This window comes from Sarcophilus harrisii, chromosome 1, assembly GCF_902635505.1.
Source record: "Sarcophilus harrisii chromosome 1, mSarHar1.11, whole genome shotgun sequence".
In the NCBI taxonomy this organism is placed as follows: domain Eukaryota; kingdom Metazoa; phylum Chordata; class Mammalia; order Dasyuromorphia; family Dasyuridae; genus Sarcophilus; species Sarcophilus harrisii.
In genome coordinates, this window is record NC_045426.1 from 50,306,134 (window position 1) to 50,325,995 (window position 19,862).

At 39.3% G+C, this 19,862-nt stretch overlaps 1 protein-coding gene across 8 annotated transcripts in view; it reads left to right on the top strand.

Moving 5' to 3' along the window:
- Positions 1–19,862, top strand: part of ATP2B2 (ATPase plasma membrane Ca2+ transporting 2) — a 647,176-nt gene that overhangs the window by 90,123 nt on the left and 537,191 nt on the right. For all 8 annotated transcript variants that reach the window (XM_031955187.1, XM_031955103.1, XM_031955098.1 and 5 more), the window contains exon 2: positions 13,785–13,836. The gene's annotated coding sequence lies outside the window, so the exon portion shown is untranslated. The remainder of the gene's footprint in view (positions 1–13,784; positions 13,837–19,862) is intronic.

Genomic DNA, 19,862 nt, shown 5'->3' on the forward strand with positions numbered 1-19,862 from the left:
TTTTCAGTGCATTTAAAGAGGTTTTGATGGTGTCTGTATCATACAACCATATCACAACTATTTAATTTAATGTAAAAACAGTCTAAAGGAATGTTTATTAAATAAACATTGTTTACAAAGCTGTGCTAGATGCTGGGGGAGATGCAAAGTTCCCATAAGACATTGTCCCTGTCCTCAAGAAGCTTACATTCCAGTAGGGGAAGTACATGTGCACATCAATAATCCATAGTATTACAGCTTTTCACGAAGATTTTGAGAGAGACAGAAGAGTAAAACCCGCTTCTTCTGTTCGCTGTTCTGGATTAGTGGAATCTTTTACCATATGACAACCATTATTGCCAATTTTCTCAAGCCATGGTGTGACCTCCAAATGTTCTGATTCAATGATGCTTTCCATGTATAGTGTGTGGATATCAAGTTCAACCACTTGCCCTTTAATTTCTATGATTCACATTCAAAGTGCAAAAACTTCTCTGTCAAGCTCCCTCTCCCCACTCTCTCATCCCAATTTAGCTCAACTGTATCCTTTGCCAGTCCCTCTGTCCTTCTGTTCTCCCCTTGTCCTATGGCATAATCTACTTTTTAAAAAAAGTACATATTAAGGGCAGCTAAGTGGTGCACTGGATAGAGCACCAGCCCTGAAGTCAAGAGGACCTGAGTTCAAATTTGGTCTCAGACACTTAACACTTCCTCATTGTGTGACCCTGGGCAAGTCACTTAACCCCAATTGCCTTAGCAGTAAATAAATAAGTAAAAATAAAAAATAAGTTAAAAAGTAAATATTTTTTTCCAATTACATATAAAAAATTTAAACATTTGTTTTAAAAAATTTTTTTTGTTCCAGATTCTCTTCTTTTTCTTTGAGAAGGCAATCTATTACTATTATCTCTGACTAATAGCTTCTCCTGTTTGCAAATATCTTCCTCTCATATTCTTTCTGGCTTCCTATGCTTATTTCAATTCTGAACTCTGTAGTCCAATTGCTGCTCTCCTGCTTGGAGATTTCCATATTTGTAATAATGGCCACATGAATATTTTTGTCTTTAATTCAAAAATTTCCTCACTGTCCATTTTCTTTCTATCTCAGCTATAGACAGACATGGTAGATCTGTTTTGTCCCCTAACTCTACCAGCTCCACATTTTGAATTCTGAAATTTTTCTTTCTTGTTATACACATTTTTTCTTCTCTTTCCCTCTCAGCTTCACTTTTTCTAAATCTATTATTCGTTCTTAACACAATCTCTAGCCTTTCTATTTCCTCCTCTCAAATTCCATCATTCCTGCTGTCTACAATTTTCTTCTTTTACAGTCATGACCCTGTAGTTAAGTGGTTCCATTATGTACTGACTTAAATCTCTTACCCCTTGTCCAAGCAAAATCCATATCCAGTCAGTAATATTTAACCTTGGCAATATTCAGCTCTGGGTTACTCCTCAATTCACCTTATTTTCTTCCCCTACAATTTTTTCATTGTGAAACACATCTGTTCCTATGGATCCAATGACTAATTCTACATTTATATATTTCAAATTCTAATTTGAGAGCTAATGTCTCTCCTTAACTCCAAGCCAATGTTATCAATTGCTTTCTGGGCACTTTAGCCTAATAGATTGTGACAACTCAGATTCAAGATTGTCAAATTATCACTCATCATTCTCTCTCTTAGACCTACCCCTTTTCCAGATTTCCCATTTCTGTTAAGGAATGTTTCCGTCCTTGTAATCATCCATATTCATAATCCCGGAATTGTCCTTAACCTCCCTCTCTCATCCTTACCCTGCAGAGGTACTCCCTCATGAAATCCTATTGATTCTCCTTCCACAGCATCTCTTGTGATAGCACTGATAGTCTTAATTCGGTCCCCTGCTTTTTTCTTTTCCCAAACAGTCCTACAAAATAATCTAGCAGAGCCCTTGCTCAGATACAGATCAGATCAAAGCTTCCATGCCCATCAGCAGTGAGATCAGGTCCATGAGTGGTTGCTATAGTTCAAACCCGGGTGAGATGCAGTTCAAAAAAAAATGTAAAAAAAAGAGACAAAAGCCAAAGCACTTCTTTATTCCACAAAGGTAGGGGTGTGTGTGTGTGTGTGTGTGTGTGTGTGTGTGTAGGGGTGGTGGAGGAGCAACAAATACATGGAAAAGTCAATAAAAAAGCAAATAATGGTATAATTGGGTAGGTGGGTGGGAGATGAAGAAAAGCTTGATGTTAAGAGGCGGCTCTTGAGCTGAGACTTGAGAGCAGCTTCTGAGAGAGGATTCTAAGAAGCCGAGATAAGTATGGAGAGCTTTCCAGGAGTGGGATGAGGTGGGAGGTAGGGCCATCTATCTGAAAGCACAGGAATGGAAGATGAAATATCATGTGCTGGGAACAGAAAGTAGGTCCAGTTTGTCTAAAATGTGGAATTCATAAAAAGGAGCGATGTAAAAGAAATCTGAAAATAGAGGATTGAACCATCTTGTGGAGAGCTCTGAAGGTCACACAGAGAAGCGGGCTTTTTATTGGAGGGCAAGAGGGAACTTGTTGGATAGAGGTGTGATGAGGTCACACTTATGCTTCAGGAGCAGGACTGGGATTTGTACCTAGACATCCTTCCGTCTTTCCATTTGCCATACTGCATTGAGTTGGGAAAGAGAATAGGAAGAGGGTACCCTTCAAACCCCTGTGATTTGTTCCTTATGGATGGGCTTTTCTAGATGGAACCTGAAAACCCAGCTTTTCCTATGGATTTTTCTTGCCTTTCTGCTTCCCGGAGGCAGAGCAGTCAGGACAAAGCTCTCTTGATCAGAATGTCTGTAACTCAAACTGGGTCGTTATTTATTGAGCCTAATCTCCTGCCCCTTAAATGCTCTTGAATGGCCAGCTTCCTTAAGGGATATTCTTCAAATCCCAACTCGAGGAAAAGTAATCTGGAAACCTAAGGCCATTCAAACCGGGTAGTTTAGTAGATCCTGTAGGGGCTGGCCGCCGTCCAAAAAAGGTACTGTCCTTTTCTAGTGTTTCAAATCAGGGACACCTTTTCTCTTCCACTTTACAGGCTGTGAACAGCACTCCTGCATTTCTTTATTTCTCAATCTGAGTGTGGGTTCAAGGGCATTCTCTGGGCTGGTCTCATCCATTCATCTGAATATTTATGTGGCACTTAACTATATGTAAGCTCTGATAGGAGTCACAAAGAATAAGAAGGCTCAGTATGGGCACTCCTTGAGTGCCCATATATAATTTAGTAGGAGAGATAAGACATGCATCTGGGGAAGTTTTTTTTTTTTTTTTTTTTTTTTTTTTTTTTTTAATTCTTCTTTAGTGCTTGGGAAAAATTGAGGGAAATTTTGCTTTTCCTGGTTGCCTCTTCTTTAGCTAGCAGTGAGAGAAATCACTATTCCCTTGACTTTGGTGCTTCTAGGGCACATTTGTTATTCGTTCATTCCAGTTGTGTCCAACTCTTCATGACTCCATCTGGAACTACTGGAGTGGTTTATCATTTCTTTCTTCAGTTTATTTTACAGATAAGGAAATTGAGGCACACAGGATGAAGTGACTTGTCTAGGTTCATACAGCTAGTACGTGTCTGAGATCAGATTCGAACTCAGATCTTCTTTAGTCCACTACCAGCACTATCCACTGGGATTCTATTAATAGGTGCTGCAAAGTCTTGGGATGCTCTGTGCTGGGCATTTGATGATCTGATTTGGCTATCCCAGCTTCACTATGTGATTGTGGGCAAGAATTTAACCTCTTTGAGTCTAAGACTTCTCACTTGTAATTTTCCCTATCTCAAAGGGTAGTTGTAGGGGAATATTTTTGATACTAAAATGCTCTAGGAGTGTAATTAAATAACAGTGATATAATTATCATTGTATTGGAAAGTTGTATGAGAGTTCAGATGACATCTACTTTCAAAACCATTTCTTTTATAGTATGTAGTGTGGCAGATCATGTGCAGCCTGGCATAATGACCTGGGTGTTGTTCCTGGAGTCAGGAGGTCAGGTTCAAAGTTGACTTCTTACTCTTAATTGCTAAATGATCTTGGCAATCTTACTCAGCCTGTTTTCCCACCTGTAAAATGTAGTGTAATATAAAATGTAAAAAGTAATACCAGTATTACTTGTTTTGCAAGACCTTTGTAAGGCTCAGCTGAGATGTCTACAAAGTGCTTTGTAAACCACAAAATGCTAAATGAATATCTCTCCTCCTTCACATCTCCTTCATGCTCCTTTTCTTTTTTCTCCTCTTGTCCTTCTCCTCTTTTTTCTTTTTCTGCTTCCTCTTTCCCTTTTCTTCCTCCTCCTTTTCTCCTTCTTCTTTCTCTTTTCTTTCTCTTAATCCTCCTATTCTTTCTCCTTTTCTTCTTCTTAAGTCTTCTTCCTCCTCATTTCCTCTTCCTTTTTTTCTTCTACCTGTTTTTCTTCCTATCACCACCACCACTACCAACACAACTACCACCACTATCATCATCATCATCATCACCACTATCAATACAACCACCACCACCACCACCACCATCATCATCATTACTACCAAAACAACCACCACCTTCACCGTAGTCACCATCCACCATCACAAGAGTGGTCTATGGGCCATGGTCTCATTACTGCCTATTTAGTCTTAGGCACATCACTTCTCTGGGATCCAGTTCCTCATCTATTAAACAACAGGGTTGGATTAGATAATTTCCAATTTTAAGTCCATGATCCTATAATCTTAAACTTTCTCAGTGGTGACTTTAATTGAAATTCAAGACTCTGAATTGAAATTCAAGCTAAGCAAGACAGAGCTCTACCAACAAAGAAGCTCAAGATCATATTACATTTAAATCATTTGGTAACCACCATTTATCCGTAAAAATAGACTGAAATAAGGGGCAAGGACTAGTCAGTATTGTAGAGTGATGGGTTCCAGGGAGGTTTGCTTTTCATTCCAATACGATCACTCTGAGAATCATCAATTTTGTCTGGAGAGTTGTGCTATGTGTTAGAACTCATTGCATTTGGTTTGTAATTAAAAATATATATAATTTTATCAAATACATGTAGGCTTTCTTGAACAAAGTTCAAAAGGCCTACATGCTACTCTATGATAATTTTGCTCAATAGAGCTGAGAGATTTATGGCTTTCTCTTTGAAATAAATCACTTATTAGGTTATCATTAAGTGTGATAGGTTAGTTGCTGGCCAAGAGACAAATGGAATGGTTGTTGTTGTTGTCTAGTCATTTCAGTCATGTCCTACTGTTTGTGATCCCATTTGGGGTTTTCTTGGCAAAGATACTGGAGTTATTTGCCATTTCCTTTCTCAGCTCGTTTTACAGATGAGGAAATTGAGACAAACAGGGTTACATGACTTGCTCAGGGCCATAGAACTAGTAAGTGTCTGAGGCCAGATTTGAATTCAGGAAGAGGAGTCTTCTTGACTTCAGGCTGGGTACTTTAGGCTGTGCCACCTGACTACTCTAAAATGGAATTGTACTTAGAAACAAAACAGAGACTTCAATGGATTTCTATCCAGTCTGAAATTATTGATCTCTAATTCCCTAATGAGTCTACTCTTTTTTGATTCATAGAACTATAAACTCTCTTGATGAAAGGGATCTTAGAGACCAATCTGTAACTCTCTAGGGAATTCTATTGAACTTGTCAGAAGAGGGCATTGGATGACCATCTTTCTCATCTCATCATCTTCCCCTCATTTTGTGATGTGACATGTTATCCTAGGTGGACGTTAACTTCTGATAAGTCCACATCTTTTGGACTAGTGCAGAGAGTTTGACTTCTGGAAACATTTTGTGGCAATTTTGATTCACTTGGAGTTAGCTAGAAATAATTAGTTCTAAGGGATTTCAGTGGCAGGATAATTTTTCAACAGCTGGTTCTTTTGGCAGGTGGTTTCTCTCTTTGGAAACTTACTATCTAATAAAGCTTTGGTTCCAGACTGGGACAAAAGGAAGATTTTTGTTATTGTTCTCTTAACTTCTCCCAGGAGAGGCAAAACTGGAGAAACTTGGGTCAGAACAGGACGAGATAAGAGCACTGCAACTGATGTTTACTTCAGAGGATATGTCCTTTCTCCCATTCTCTGTTGGTGCACAAGGCATGGGTATCTCTTCATAAAGAGAAAAGAGACCTTGTGGAAAAGTGGTGTCTACGATGGAATTATTTTTTTCAAAGTCCGTTTCCCCATGAATTTATCTTTTTAATGGTCAATACAATTCAATTCATATTTATTGATTACCTCCAATGTGTAAGATTCTAGGGATAAAAAGGCAAGAAAGGAAATGGCTCCTGCCCTCAAGTTTACTTTCTATAGAGGAGCTATAACATGTACATAAAATGCTCTATTTGTACATGCATACACTCACACTCACCATTCACATATACTCCTGTGAACTGGCAGGTTTCATTTGTAATTAACATATAGACTGCTTTGCTTTGCAAAGGATTTAGGTAGAAATTTTTTTTTCAAAACACGTTTTTCTGCAATCTGTTGATATGGTTAATTTGTTCAGAGAGTACTTTTCCCCCCATGTGTTTTAGAGCAAAACTAGACTTGAGGTTGACCTGGTTCATTGTCATCATTTCTGAATCATCCAGAGTACAGATTCAAGAGGTGTGGTTGTACTTTGTAAGTCAGGTTTCTACAGAGAAATGGGTCTTCAGGATTAGCAGGGGATCATGGCCACTGGTGTGGTGAATGGGACTGTTTCTCTTAGAGATCTTTCAGTTCCATGAAGGGAGTTCTTGTCCAAATTTCCAAGGCAAGATCTCTGCAATAGAGAAAGAATCAAATTCATGTTACTTTCAAAATTATGCTTAAAAAAAGAAAGGGGAGCATGAGACATTTCCTTCTACTCCTGCCCCCTACATGGTGGTGTTTAGTTCTTTCTGATTCTGTGATCATTTGTGGGGTTTTCTTGGCAAAGATTTTGTTTGGTTTGCCATTTACTTCTTCATTTCATTTGGTAGATGGAGAAACTGAGGCAATCAGGCAACCAAGGATAATACAGCTAGTAACATTTGAGGCCAAATTTGACTTCAGGAAGATGAGCTTTCCTAGTTCCAAGCCCAGTGCTCTATCCACTCTCCCTCTTCTACTAGTTCTATAATTTCAAAGTTCTGTCATTTCACACAATCTTTTGTAGAAGTTTTGTAGAAGATAGGAACATATCTTATTGATCTTTGTATGTCTCCCAGAACTTAGCACAGGACCTTGAATGTGGAAGGTACCTAATACTTCATTTCTGAATGAAATCGCATGATAGTTAGATAAAGCAAAACACTCAAATCTGTATTTCTAGACTTGAGTCAGTGCTGGCTGATACTCATTAGTGAGGGCATAGCCTGCTGGTTGGGAATGCTGGAAAAGTTGACTCAGAGCATCCAAGTCTGTTTGTGGTCTTTAGGTTCTTAGAATCCATCCTAGCCTTGCTGAATTCCCATGTTTCCTGGACCAAATTAGACTTGATCTTTAACCCAAAGGGACAGAATTAGAAAGATCAGTGCAGACTGCAGAGAAGCAGATATAGTTCTGGATATAAGAAAACATGGTAATAAGATTAGAGTTGACCCAAAGTAGAAATACCTACTTTTATAAATAGGGAGTGCCCTGTCATTGGAGGCCTTCAGAGAGGAGCCAAATGATTGTTCTTACATGATGGATCAGAGGGGATGCCTTTTTAGGTATAGTTCAGACTGATTGGCCTGTGAGGTCCCTTCCCCTAATGATGTTTTAAAGAAAGAATATACTTTTAAAGCAAACCAATTATATTGAAATATAGATGTAATTTTTTTGGTCTGTGGACTCCATGCTAAGATTATTACCTTATTATACATCACTTGCTGTCACACATTGTATGTGGTCCACCCAAAGTGGCCCAGTTGTTCCTTATGTGGGGCACACCAACTTCCCTTTTTGTACCTTTTCACTGACTATCACCAATGCCTGGAATGCACTCATTTCTCACCTCTACTTCTTATGCAGTTCATTTATGCCAAATATATGCATGTTGTCCTCCACAGAGAGATTGCAAGTTTGACATCAGCCTGTTTCTTTTTGTCTTGCTTTTCCAGCAAATAGCACAGTGTCTGACATGGTAGATGCTTAATAAGTGATTATCGATTGAAAATTGAGATTCCTTTTCAAAAATGAATTAGACTAGATGGTCACTGAGAGCCTTTAATTCTCAAATTCTGTGATATTATAGAATATCAAAGATGGAGTTCTTTGATTGATGGTAATACTTTGGTGCTGTCATGGGAATAGAAAAAAAAATACCTGTGTGTTCTGGGACTTGCATTTAGATGAGCTGGGTTGAAGTGATGTCTAAGGCTTCTTAGATGTGGGACCCATCTCTGAGCCCCAGTTTCCTCATCAGGAATAATATGATGTTTGCATTCTATACCTCACAGTGCTGCCATGAGAGATGTGCTTTGCATACTATTAAATGTTATATAAATGTGAGCTATGATTATTTATTTATAGGTAGAATGATGTAAGTGAAGGGCTTTCATCTGTTTGCTAATGTAGATGAAATTTTAACAAAGGCGACATCCAAGAACCTGGGTCCCCTTAGCCACACTTCACATCAGGGGCTGGGGTCTCCTTTCTACCCTAATTAAAAATTCAATAGCTTGGACGGATAGCTCATCAATATTTCACCTTGCACATTCCCCCTAGGAGAAGTCTGTGAAACTCTTGTTGAACCAGGTCTGTCTGGGAAGACCCTAAGGACTCGATACTCTTGTCTAAATGGGTCATAGGTATCTTGTTGACAGGTGTGTAATGGAGGTCTTGAAGGTGGGTGGAGGGGGAGGTCTTAGCTCCTGGGAGTGGAGTGCAATGAGTTTGGATGGGGGTGGGAGAGAAGAATCACACATAATAGAAGACTGAGACTGAGACTAAACTATCTGCATATCAATGTCATGGTGGAGTAAGTGAGTGAGACTCTTTGAGGCTCAGAGCTACTAAATGACAGGTCAGAGAAAAAGCAAAGCATTCACTAAATAATAAATAAGTAAATACTCATTAAATAAAAATGGCGTAACTCTATACATTCATCCCCTACACACCATTGGTCATCCTAGGCCAGACTATTTATTTTTATTCATGTCCTAGTCATTAAACCAAAGGGGACAGGATTAGGATAGGGAGGCCAAGAGGTCAAAACTAAGGCATAGTTCCTGGGGGATAGAAAAGTTATTCAGGACAGGTATAGACAGGATGAAAATGAGAACCAGGATGAGCCCATCAAAGGGAACTGGCGAATAGATTACATCTATCTATCTATCTATCTATAAAGCTTAAATGGACATGACAGAGTGTCTTGGAAAGGTCCCTGACTTTGAAGTTAAGTCCTTACCTCTGCCTCTTAATTAAGCTGTGTGATCTTGAATTAATCACCTCATGTCTTCAAGCCTCAGTTCCCTATTCTGTAACAAACAAAGTGCACAGGTTATTACCTCCATTTTAAAGAGGAAGAAACTGAGATTCTGGAGATTTGAATGATTTGCACAGCTAGTAAGCAGCTGAATCTGGCCATGAACTTAGCTTTCCTAATAATAATTAGAGACTCACTTTCCCTTCTAAATTAGAATGGACTGCTTCAGGAAGTAGTAGTTTCCCCCTCAATGGGAATTTTAAAGCAAAGGCTGGATGACCACTTATCATGTTGTAGATGGCTTCCCTGATCCCTTCCAACTCTGAAATTCTATGACTTTGTGACCCAACTATCTTTAAAGTCCTTTCCAGCTTTAAATCTCCAATCTCAATTCAGGTTACCATGGTGTTTTTAACACTCTGTTGGATGCTTCAGTCATATTTCTTCTTGACCCTACTAGCAGTGACTTTCTGGAATTGAGTTCTTTTATGCATCATCCAGAGATTTTGGGAGAGCTCACTTGACATTTACCCATTATCGTCTGTAGGTTACCCCCAAATCATAGACTTTGTTAATGCTTGATTCAGACATATTTCTTTTTAGGAAGGGAAAGAAAAGGGACTGACTGGTTGTATTGTCTGCCATGCTCTGGGATGGATGTATATTTTTCTTATATCTGTAGTACCCATATAAGCCCCCCTCATATGTGAGTACCCAGAAAATGATGCCATTTTCAAGTCATGTGTCTCAGCATGTCTCTATGTCATTACCTATTCAAAGCTATAGCTCATCAATGGTGACCCATTTCTTGACTTTTATCAGCTAATTAGATGAGAGGTATTAACTTTTTTTTTGGTCATGGACCCCTTTGGTAAGATCACAAAGGAAATGAATTCTATTGAAATATATATGTTGAAATATTATGCCAACTTCTGAAATGCTTAATGAATATACTATTAAGTGCATTGAAATATAGCAATCAAAATATTAAAGAAGACATTTAATCAAACTGAATAGCAGCATGATAAGATCTGTGGACAGATAGGATGCTACATCTGTGAAGGAGGGCAAATTCCCAAAGAATCCATGTCAACAGGGAATATGCAAATAGAGAACATGTAAGATGAGAGAATACACATAAAGAACACACACATAAGAAACTCCTATTGCCAAGACAACTTGTGCCTTCAAAGCTGTGTAATCCCTCATGGACTCTGGTGCCATTTTTGCTCCATTCTCTGCTGTATGTTACCTCTACTGTGCATCTTTGGTTTTTATTGGGCATTACATTGTCTATGCTGGGTCTTTTATGTTGTATCTGTTGGACTGGTCTCATGATTGTTGAACTATTTTCTCCCACCATCTATTAGTTCTTGAAATATCCATCCTCTTCTGGTCTCCACCCCCCTCCTCCTTTAACCATTTGATGAGATGTAGTGGTTAGTAAGCCCTTCCTTGACAAAGAAGGAAAAGCTAAAGTTATTTTGATATATAGCCCAGGTCTAGGAGCCAATATATAATAACCAATAGAAGCTAGTCAAAGTTTTTATATTGTCTTTTATTTTGGACAGTTTTATTCTGATGTTGATTCTCCCAAAAGTATTGGGCCTCAGATAAGTAATGGACTTGGGGTTTGGAAATTCCATTGAACTCCTGCTAAAGTTCTTATTGTCAGTCTGTGTCCCTGTAATACATTTGGGAGATTGCACCACCAGCTCATTCCCCACCTACATCCTCAGAGCTGTATGAGGGATGGGATCACCTCCCACCATGTTTCTTCTGTTCAACATGCAAATGAACCTGAAGCAGCAACAAAATCATTGCTTTTTGATCTAGTTCAAGTCAACATAAGCACCAGTGCTATCCCTATTTATTTTTTATGCAGCAGTAGCAGCAACAACAATAATCACCTTGAATCAGGAAGATTAGTCCAAATACAATCTCCCAATAGATATGTGAGCCTGCGCAAATCATTTTTATCACTATCTGCCTCATTTATCTCATTTGTAAAATGTGGATAACAATAGTACCTACCTCTCAGCATTGTTGACATAATATTTGTGAAGTACTTTGGAAACCTTAAAGGGCCATATAAATATTAGGTGTGATGAAGAGGATTTATTATTTACATGATACTATTTTCACAACATTTTGGGGAACAGGCTCAGAGAGATTCAGTGAGTTATTCAAGTTCACATGGATTGTAAGTGGGTAACCTAATTTTCTTTGCTTTCTGTTGCTAAAATCAACTTTCTGCCCTGGTTTTTACTTCTCCTACCTTGGTTTTTCTTATGTTCTCCCATGCTTGATTCCTTCTCTGGCCTCCCCTATTTCTGTTGAGGACACCACAACCTTTCTGTTCACCTTGGTTTTGTTCCTTGAAGTCACCCTCACTTCTTCACTTCTTTAGCCTCTCTAGTCAAGCAGTTGCCAAATCATATTGTTTCTTTCTCCTCAATACTTGTCTTATCTGTCCCCCTCCTCTCCTTTAATTGTTCTTTGATCCTTCTCACTTTTCATCTGGGTTAGTGTAATAGCCTCCTAACCAATCTCTGTTTCCAGTCTCTCATTTATCTCCCAAACATTGACCAAAGTAATCTTTCTAAAAAAACATTTCTGATCATGTCATTGTCATTTCCATGTCATTGTCTGCCTTAAGACACTTACTAACTGTGTGATCCTGGGCAAGTCACTTAACACTGATTACCTCCAAAAAACAAACAAAAAATAAATGAATACTGAAGAGAAGAAACTGAGACTGAAAGAGGTCAAGTGAATTATTTAAGGTCATAAAGGTAGCAATTAGAAGGGTCAGGATCAGGATTTGAATTGATGTCCTCTGAGTCAATGTCAGGAAGGAGAACTGAATCTGGAGGACCAGCTGTGTAAATGGGAATAAGACACTTAAACCTCTCCAAAATTCTCACCTGAAAAGTAGGGGTATGAACAAAATAACTGCTGATGTCTCTTCCATTTCTACACCTATGATTCTTTCATTCTACATCTTTGATCCTTTCACCAGTATTCTTAATATTCACTGAATTATGCAATAGTTCTTATGTGATGTGGGAGATTAGTTATAGCATGGCATAATGGGAAGATCCTGGAATGTCTGGGCTTCCATTCTGGCTGGGGGAGGGAAAGAGAGAGAGAGAGACGGACAAATAGAGACATACACATAGAGACAGAGGGACAGACAGACAGAAAAAATAGGAGGAAAGAGAGAGAGAGAGAGAGGTAGAAAGAAGAAAGAGACACATACAAGAGATGAGACATGAGGGGAGAGATAGAGACACCAAGTCAGAGAGACAGAAACACAGAAAAAGAGACAGAGACAGCTACAGAGACACAGAGAAACAGAAAATGAAATAGAGAGGGAGAGAAAGGGGAAAAAATGAGAGAGACAGAGAGGAGAGAGAGAGAGAGAGAGAGAGAGAGAGAGAGAGAGAGAGAGAGAGAGAGAGAGAGAGAGAGAGAGAGAGAGAAAGAGAGAGAGAGAGAGAGAGAGAGAGAGAGAGGACTTTTTCCATGAATAAGAATGTTTCCCATACTGTATAATCACTCAGTCTTTTCTTGAAGATTTCCAGGAGCAAGAGCCCATAAATCTGGAGTCAGAAAACCTGGATTCCAATCCTGCCTCTGTCACTTGCTTCTTGAGAGACCTTAAACAAGATACTTCCTTTTTAGGAGGGGTGGGTGTGCTAGACTAGAGTTCCCTTAAACCTTTTAATCCTATTGTCCTGTAATCTCCCCTGATACTAGTATTGTCATTAATAAGCTACTCAGGCCTTCCAAGCTTTGAGCTCCTCATATTTAACATGATGGCTCCTCCAGTTACTTCATGGTCTTGTTAGGGGTTCTGGATGAGATGATGCATCTCAGCAATTGATTCAAATGGTGTGCAAATGTGGGTTCTCCTGGCAATATTAACCGTTGTCTCTAGCTGTTGTTGCTACTAGGGACACTGGAAAATTGGCCAAATTATTCTGTTCTTGGTACAAAAATTTAAAAGTGAGAGGTCCTTTGTCTTCAAGTCAAGCCAGACCTACTTTAGTTTAGTTTGCTCTCCCATGACACCAGTCATTTTCCATGTTGTATTTGTGAAGTAGAATGTAAGCTCTTTAAGATCAGGGACTATTTCATTTTTGTATCCCTTCTGCCTAACTCAGTGTCTTGCACTTAGTAGGGGCTTAATAAATCCTTGTTGAATTAAAGCGAATCATTTCCTCTCTCCTATTAGTTTACAAGCTTCTGAGGTTAGGGATGGTGTCTTATTTGTCATTGTCTCCAACAGTGACTGTGTACCTAGTCAGTGTTTAATAAGTGATTGTTGGATGAAAGAGTGAATAAATAATAAAGGGATAAGTCTGGAGAGCTCACTTCCAATAACAGTCTTCACATTCTTGTTTGCAGGTTGGAGTGTACCTGGAGACTGGACATATTGGGGAAGGATCCAAGACACCAGGTGAGAGTTGGAGGAGCTGTTTCTTAGGAGCCCATCATAACTTGGAGCAAACTCCAACTTTTGCTTTATAAAAACCTCATTCATTCTGTACTCATGCCTTCATTCTTTGTTTGAACAAACCAGTTGTTATTGAAAGAATTGAGCAAGATAGAAGATGGGTAATGGCGGTGGGCTTGGCCCTTGCCATAAGCAGAGTAGGTGGCAATTACTTTGGTTATGATTTAGGGGGAGTGTCAAATACCCTTCCCCCAGTCATCCACTAACCTGCCACCCTCCCCCAAATCTCCCTTTAGAGTCATTCTTCTGGGTTAAGACACTGAAGGCTTCTGCAAATAGGTTATCTGGGATGAGTAATGTTATACCATCATTACCCATTTCCTCCCTGGTAAAGATCAATTTATCAGATAATCTGTAGCAGAGAGAGAGGAGAATGGGAATGAAACCCAGATTAGGTAAATTTTGACTTTGTAATGCTATGTGGATGAAAGGGCTGTTGTGGAAGAGGAGGAGGGAGGGAGCTTTGACTTTGGGGAATAGAGATTCACTCATGTCAGTCTGACTTAACTGTTTTCAGTGAGGGCCTAATCATGACCATTTTTTCTCAAGTATTGGATGGGCAATCTTCCCTGCAATATCTGTCAAGCAGGCCTTCTCAGTTTCCTGTGAGTCTCTGGAGTCCATAGACATTGCATTATTTATCCTCATTTGAAAAACCTCCTTGCTGTCAACAGCCAAGTTCCTCACATTCCCTTTAAGAGACTTAAAGACAGAACAGACTGGATACATGTTTTTCCCCTGTGCTCTTGTTAGTTTCTTAGGTTAGCTTTGTGGGTATCTTACCTAGTTCAGAATCAAGCATGGAAAGTAACTGGGGCAAGTGAGCCTTCACTTTGAGTCTTTAAAATTTAAATGATCCTTTTAGAAGTATGGTAATGTTAACTTTGCAACTGGAATCTTTATGAGGTGCAGTGGGAAGGCTTTATCACAGAATTGCCATGGCTGGACAGTGCCTTGGAACAACTAATCCAACCCCATTTCAGAGAGCAGGAAACAGGAGCCTGGAGAAGGTGAATCACTTTCTTTAAGTCTTTAAATAGAGTCCTAGGATTGGGGTTAGGAGACAGGCTGTCAGGTCCCTGCAGATTCTGTGATCTAGAAGAAAAGTTGAAATATGGCCTTGATCTTTGTACCAGAACTACCCATTGCTGGGTGTGTTCTTTTGTGTCCCAGATAATGAAGTAGGGCTTCTTTTGCTTTTAGTGCACACCTACTTAATAAACATAGAGGCAACAATGTATGGTGGAAAGGGCACAGGATTGGAAGCTATAGGATCTATGCTTAGATTTAAAGTCTCCCATTGTTATCTTTATTTTTCTGCAAGTCACTGTATTTCTCCTAGGCACAGTTTCCTTCTCTCTAAAATATGGCTGTTGGACTAGATGCCCTCCAAGATCCTTCCTAGCTTTAAATCTGTAATCATTCAGTCTCTGCTTGAAAACATTAAGGGATGGCAAATTCTCATGCTACTTGGCTATAGATTAATTGTTTGTGTTTCCTGACAGTGGCCAATATTCTTTCTACTGTTCTGAGGGAGAGGTTAGGTTCTCACTGTTTATTAACCTTTTGGGGCTTCACTAAGTTTTTCCTTCAATAGGGTGACAGAACCATGCTCTGGGTTTCCCCACTCTGATCATACCTTCTAGACTTTGTGCTGCAGAGGCATGGCCTTGGTGACTCCCTCCTTCCCCTCCTCCCCGGGTCAATTGTTGGGGCACAGTAAGGGACTGGACTTGGATTTCATCAGTATGGAGAATTCCCCCTCCCCGCCGATGCAGCTCTCCCTCTCTACAAAGTTAAACTCCTTTTCCAGGATCACACAGCTACTAAGTAGTTTCTCCTTCTCTCCATCCTTCTCCTTCCCCAGCAAGGCTGTCTGCCCTGGAGCCATGTCCTCATCACACTGCTGGGTGACTAAGGAAGAAATCATGAAGTGATGGGAGGAATTTCTATACTGGGAGAAACTGTCAAGATTTTATAGGGAGTTTCCATGTAAAGTACTTACTGAAGATAAAAATATCTCCCTGAAGACACATTCAGGAGCTCTTGCTACCACCCTACGCACATCTCTGGCTTTTCAAAGTGCTATCTCATCTCCCATCTTACTGGATCCTCCCTCCTAGCAACTTGGTGGAGGAGGCAGGGCAGGAATTATCATTCCTCTTTGACAGCAAAAAGAAAGGAAAGCGCAGAGAGTGGAGTTATTTTTCCAAGGTCACACAACCAGGGAGTAGCAGAGCTGGGACCCAGTTGAATCCTTGTGACTTTTAGACTCTGCTCCCTCTGCTTCTGGCTGTGTCTCCCATAATAACCTCAGCCTGAGGTAGGAGGGACAGGTTGGCTGACAGAGCTCTCTCTTGAACACAGTGATTCGATTTAGAGTGACTGTCCTTGCTGGACACTCATATTAGAAAGTTTATCTATAGCACAGGTGGTTATAAGAAAAAAGAGACCCGAGGCTCAGATCCAATGAACTCCACATAGGGGATTCTTAGTGAAGAGGATTTAGCCTTTTTTCCCTTTTATTATTATTATTATTATTTTTAGTTTGGTCTCTGAAGATAGAACTAGAATCCTTATGTGGAAGAAACAGGGATTAAGATTTTAGCTCAGTCTAAAAAAGACATTTATTATTAGTACAGTAATTCACAAAAAAGAGTTTAATTATAATTATGACATATTTAAATTAGCATTGCTGCATGGGGTCATTTTCCCCTTACCAATTTGCATTTGCAGGTTTGAATCCTCCAGAGAGGCAGCTGATAAATCATGTTCTAGTGCTAACCTTTGTAAGTAAATCCCTCGCAGATGTGCTTCCATTAATGTTCATTGAGTTGATTCAGTGAACTCTTAGAATTTAGTTAAATGGAATAGCGAGAGCAGTAGTTATACATTATGCCTAAAAAGCCAGGTCATGCTCTTATCAATATATGCAATGTTTGAGGAAAAGTCTGGGTGCAAATGGAAAGCACACTCATAATGAGACTAAGTGAACACCTACAGCCGAAGCAACTAAGAATTCTGAAACTGCAGAATCCCAAAGTTCCTTCTGCCTCTGTAAATGTGGGTCTGCAATGTCTTTTCATGCCTCTAAACCATAATACACAAATTTACTATAAGGCATAGTTCAGTGCTTTATGGATGGTTCTGCTTTTGGGTGGGGATGACATGGGTTAATTTCTCATGGAGAACAGCATTTCAGTTGGAAAGAATGATACCCTGGACTTCCTCAGCTGTTCTTAGGATGGGATACTTTGGGCTAGGATGAGCTGTTCCTTTACTCAATTAGGTTTACTCTTTGATGGAAGCTGTATTCTCTGACACTTTTTATGTCTTACTCAGCTGAAGCCTTCAACTTAGAGTAATGTTTTATTCGTTCAGAAAGGGCAAAGATACTTAGCTTAGGTTTGGCAGAAGCTATTCTATTTTTAGTATCTTGGATGGGCTCAAACTTTTTTTTCCCCTTTTTAGGAAGCAGGTAGCAATGCAGAAAACTATCTTTTCCTTTTCTTGGTATCTCTTCCTGGTTCAGGGGTAGATCCCCTAGTGAGTGATCTTATTTTAATTTATGGTGACCACCCAGTACAGTTCCTAAGTAGTTTTCTCAACAGACTGTGGCCATTTGTCCAATATTCACCAAAAAGCTTTGGAGTTCAGGATTCCCCAATTATTTAACTCTTAAGTCTCTCCTTCTCTGTACATGTAAATGAGTGGCTGGTGAAAAAAGGTATTGAGGCAATCTGTGTCCTGCATGCAAGTCTGTTTTCTCTGCTGCTTTCCTGGCTTTGCAAATCAGTTGCTTAAAGACCCACATTGTTTCTGTCCCCGCTACTTAGAAAATATAAATTTGTTAAATTCTGAAGGAGGCATCCCCTTAAATTTATATACTACTTCAAGATTTGGGAAATGGGCTGTTTTGGGTGATTGCAAATTCCCATCACTAGAGGTCTTCAAGTAGAGATTGAATGACTGTTCACCAGGGATTCAAAAGAATTCAAAATATAGGTTGGGGTCTGAATTTTATTTTTAAGATCTAAGTTTATAGGTCATGTGGTGTAGTGGAAAGAACATAGATTCTTATGTCAGAAGATTTGAGTTCAAATCCTGCCTCTTCAGTTTACTACCCAAGTGTCCTTGGAAGATCACTTAATCCTGATAAGCCTCTTTTTTCTTACCTGAAAAATGAGGGAATTGGTTTGGGTACCTCTATCTTAATATGTCTGATTTTATAATTCCAATATTTCCTCCTTGTACAGCTCTCAGCCATTCCTAATAAGCTAAGACTTTCATCTACTCTTCTGCCTCTGGACCCATGGAGTTATTTTCGCTTCTCCTAATATTCCTTTTCTAATTAGTTTCCTCGTCTTGTTTATTGGAGACAGCTGGGTATTACAGTGGCTAGGGCACTGTTGTCTAGAATCAGGAAAAACTGAGTTCAAATCTAGCCTCCGACACTTACTAGTTTGGTGACTCTGGGCTTTACTGCTTCAACTATAAAATAGGGGTTTATGATAGTACCCACTTCTCAGTACTTAATTGTGAGGATCAAATGTTGTAGAGGGCTGAAACTATTGAGTCAATGCACTGAGGTCAGCACTGCTGAGCACTTGAGGCTAACTACCCATTGGACAATACTCTATGGGCATATCCTTGGAAAACGGTCCTTCCCTCTATCCTGTGCTGGCTCAATGATTGGTGTATACAGAGGATTGTAGGAGGGACTAGGGGATGGAATAAGACTAGCCAGGGTGGCAGAGATTCTTCCTGTTCAATCCTGCATCTAAGGACCAAGGATAAAGACTAAGGACTTTTGCTTATCCTGACTCTGGCTGATTCTGGGATGTCCTGGGTGCTAGCGCGGTCATCACAAAATGTGGTAATATTTATAATGTTTAAGACAGTGTAATATAGTAAGTGTTTCATAAATATTTATTTTCTTCCTTTTCCTTCCCCTTATGCTTTCAAATGGAATTTTTTGTTTGTTCTTTTCTTTCCACTCTCATTTATTTACTACCCTTCCTAAGAGCCTCACCTCCTCCCACCTGTACTATTGTAACAACTTCCTAATTGATCTCCCTATGTATCTACCCTCTTCCCTACATCATCAATTTATCTTTCACACAGTTGCCAAAATAACCTTCTCCCCCCATTTTCCCATTAACTTTTTTAAAAGTTTTTTATTTTCAAAACATATGCATAGATAATTTTCAACATTTATCTTTGCAAAATCTTGTGTTCGAAATTTTTTTCTCCTTCCCTTCTTCCCTTCCTATCTCTCCTAGACAGCAAGTGATCCAATATATGTTAAACAAGTTCAGTTCTTCTATACACATTTCCACAAATATCATGCTGCACAAGAAAAATCAGATCAAAAAGAAAAAAAAATAAGAAAGAAAATAAAATGCAAACAAACAACCATCAAAAAAAGGTGAAAATACTATGTTGTAATCCAGACTCAGTCTCCACTGAGTTTTCCCTCTGAGTGCAGATGGCTCTCTTCAATATAGGATCATTGAAAATGGCCTGAATCATGTCACTGTTGAAAAGGCCATCAGAATTGATCATCATATAATCTTGCTATTGCTGTGTACAATGTTCTCCTCGTTCTATTCACTTTACTTAGCATCAGTTCATGTAAGTCTCTCTAGGCCTCTCTGAAATCATGTTTCTTATAAAAAAATATTTCATAACATTCATTTACCATAACTTATTCAACCATTCTTCAACTGATGGGCATCCCCTCATCTGGCTTCATTTCTTTCTTTTCTCCTCTATACATTTGATATTTTAGCCAAATTAAACTCCTAGCTGTTCTCTAATGTACTCCCTCAGTTCCCATGTTTGGAATACACTCCACCCATATCTCTACCTGTAGAAATATTTTTCCTTTAAGGAAAGGAAGCTTGAGTTTACTCGCCTCCATAAGACTATGCTTGGATTTCCCCAATTGAAAATGGTTTACCCCATTT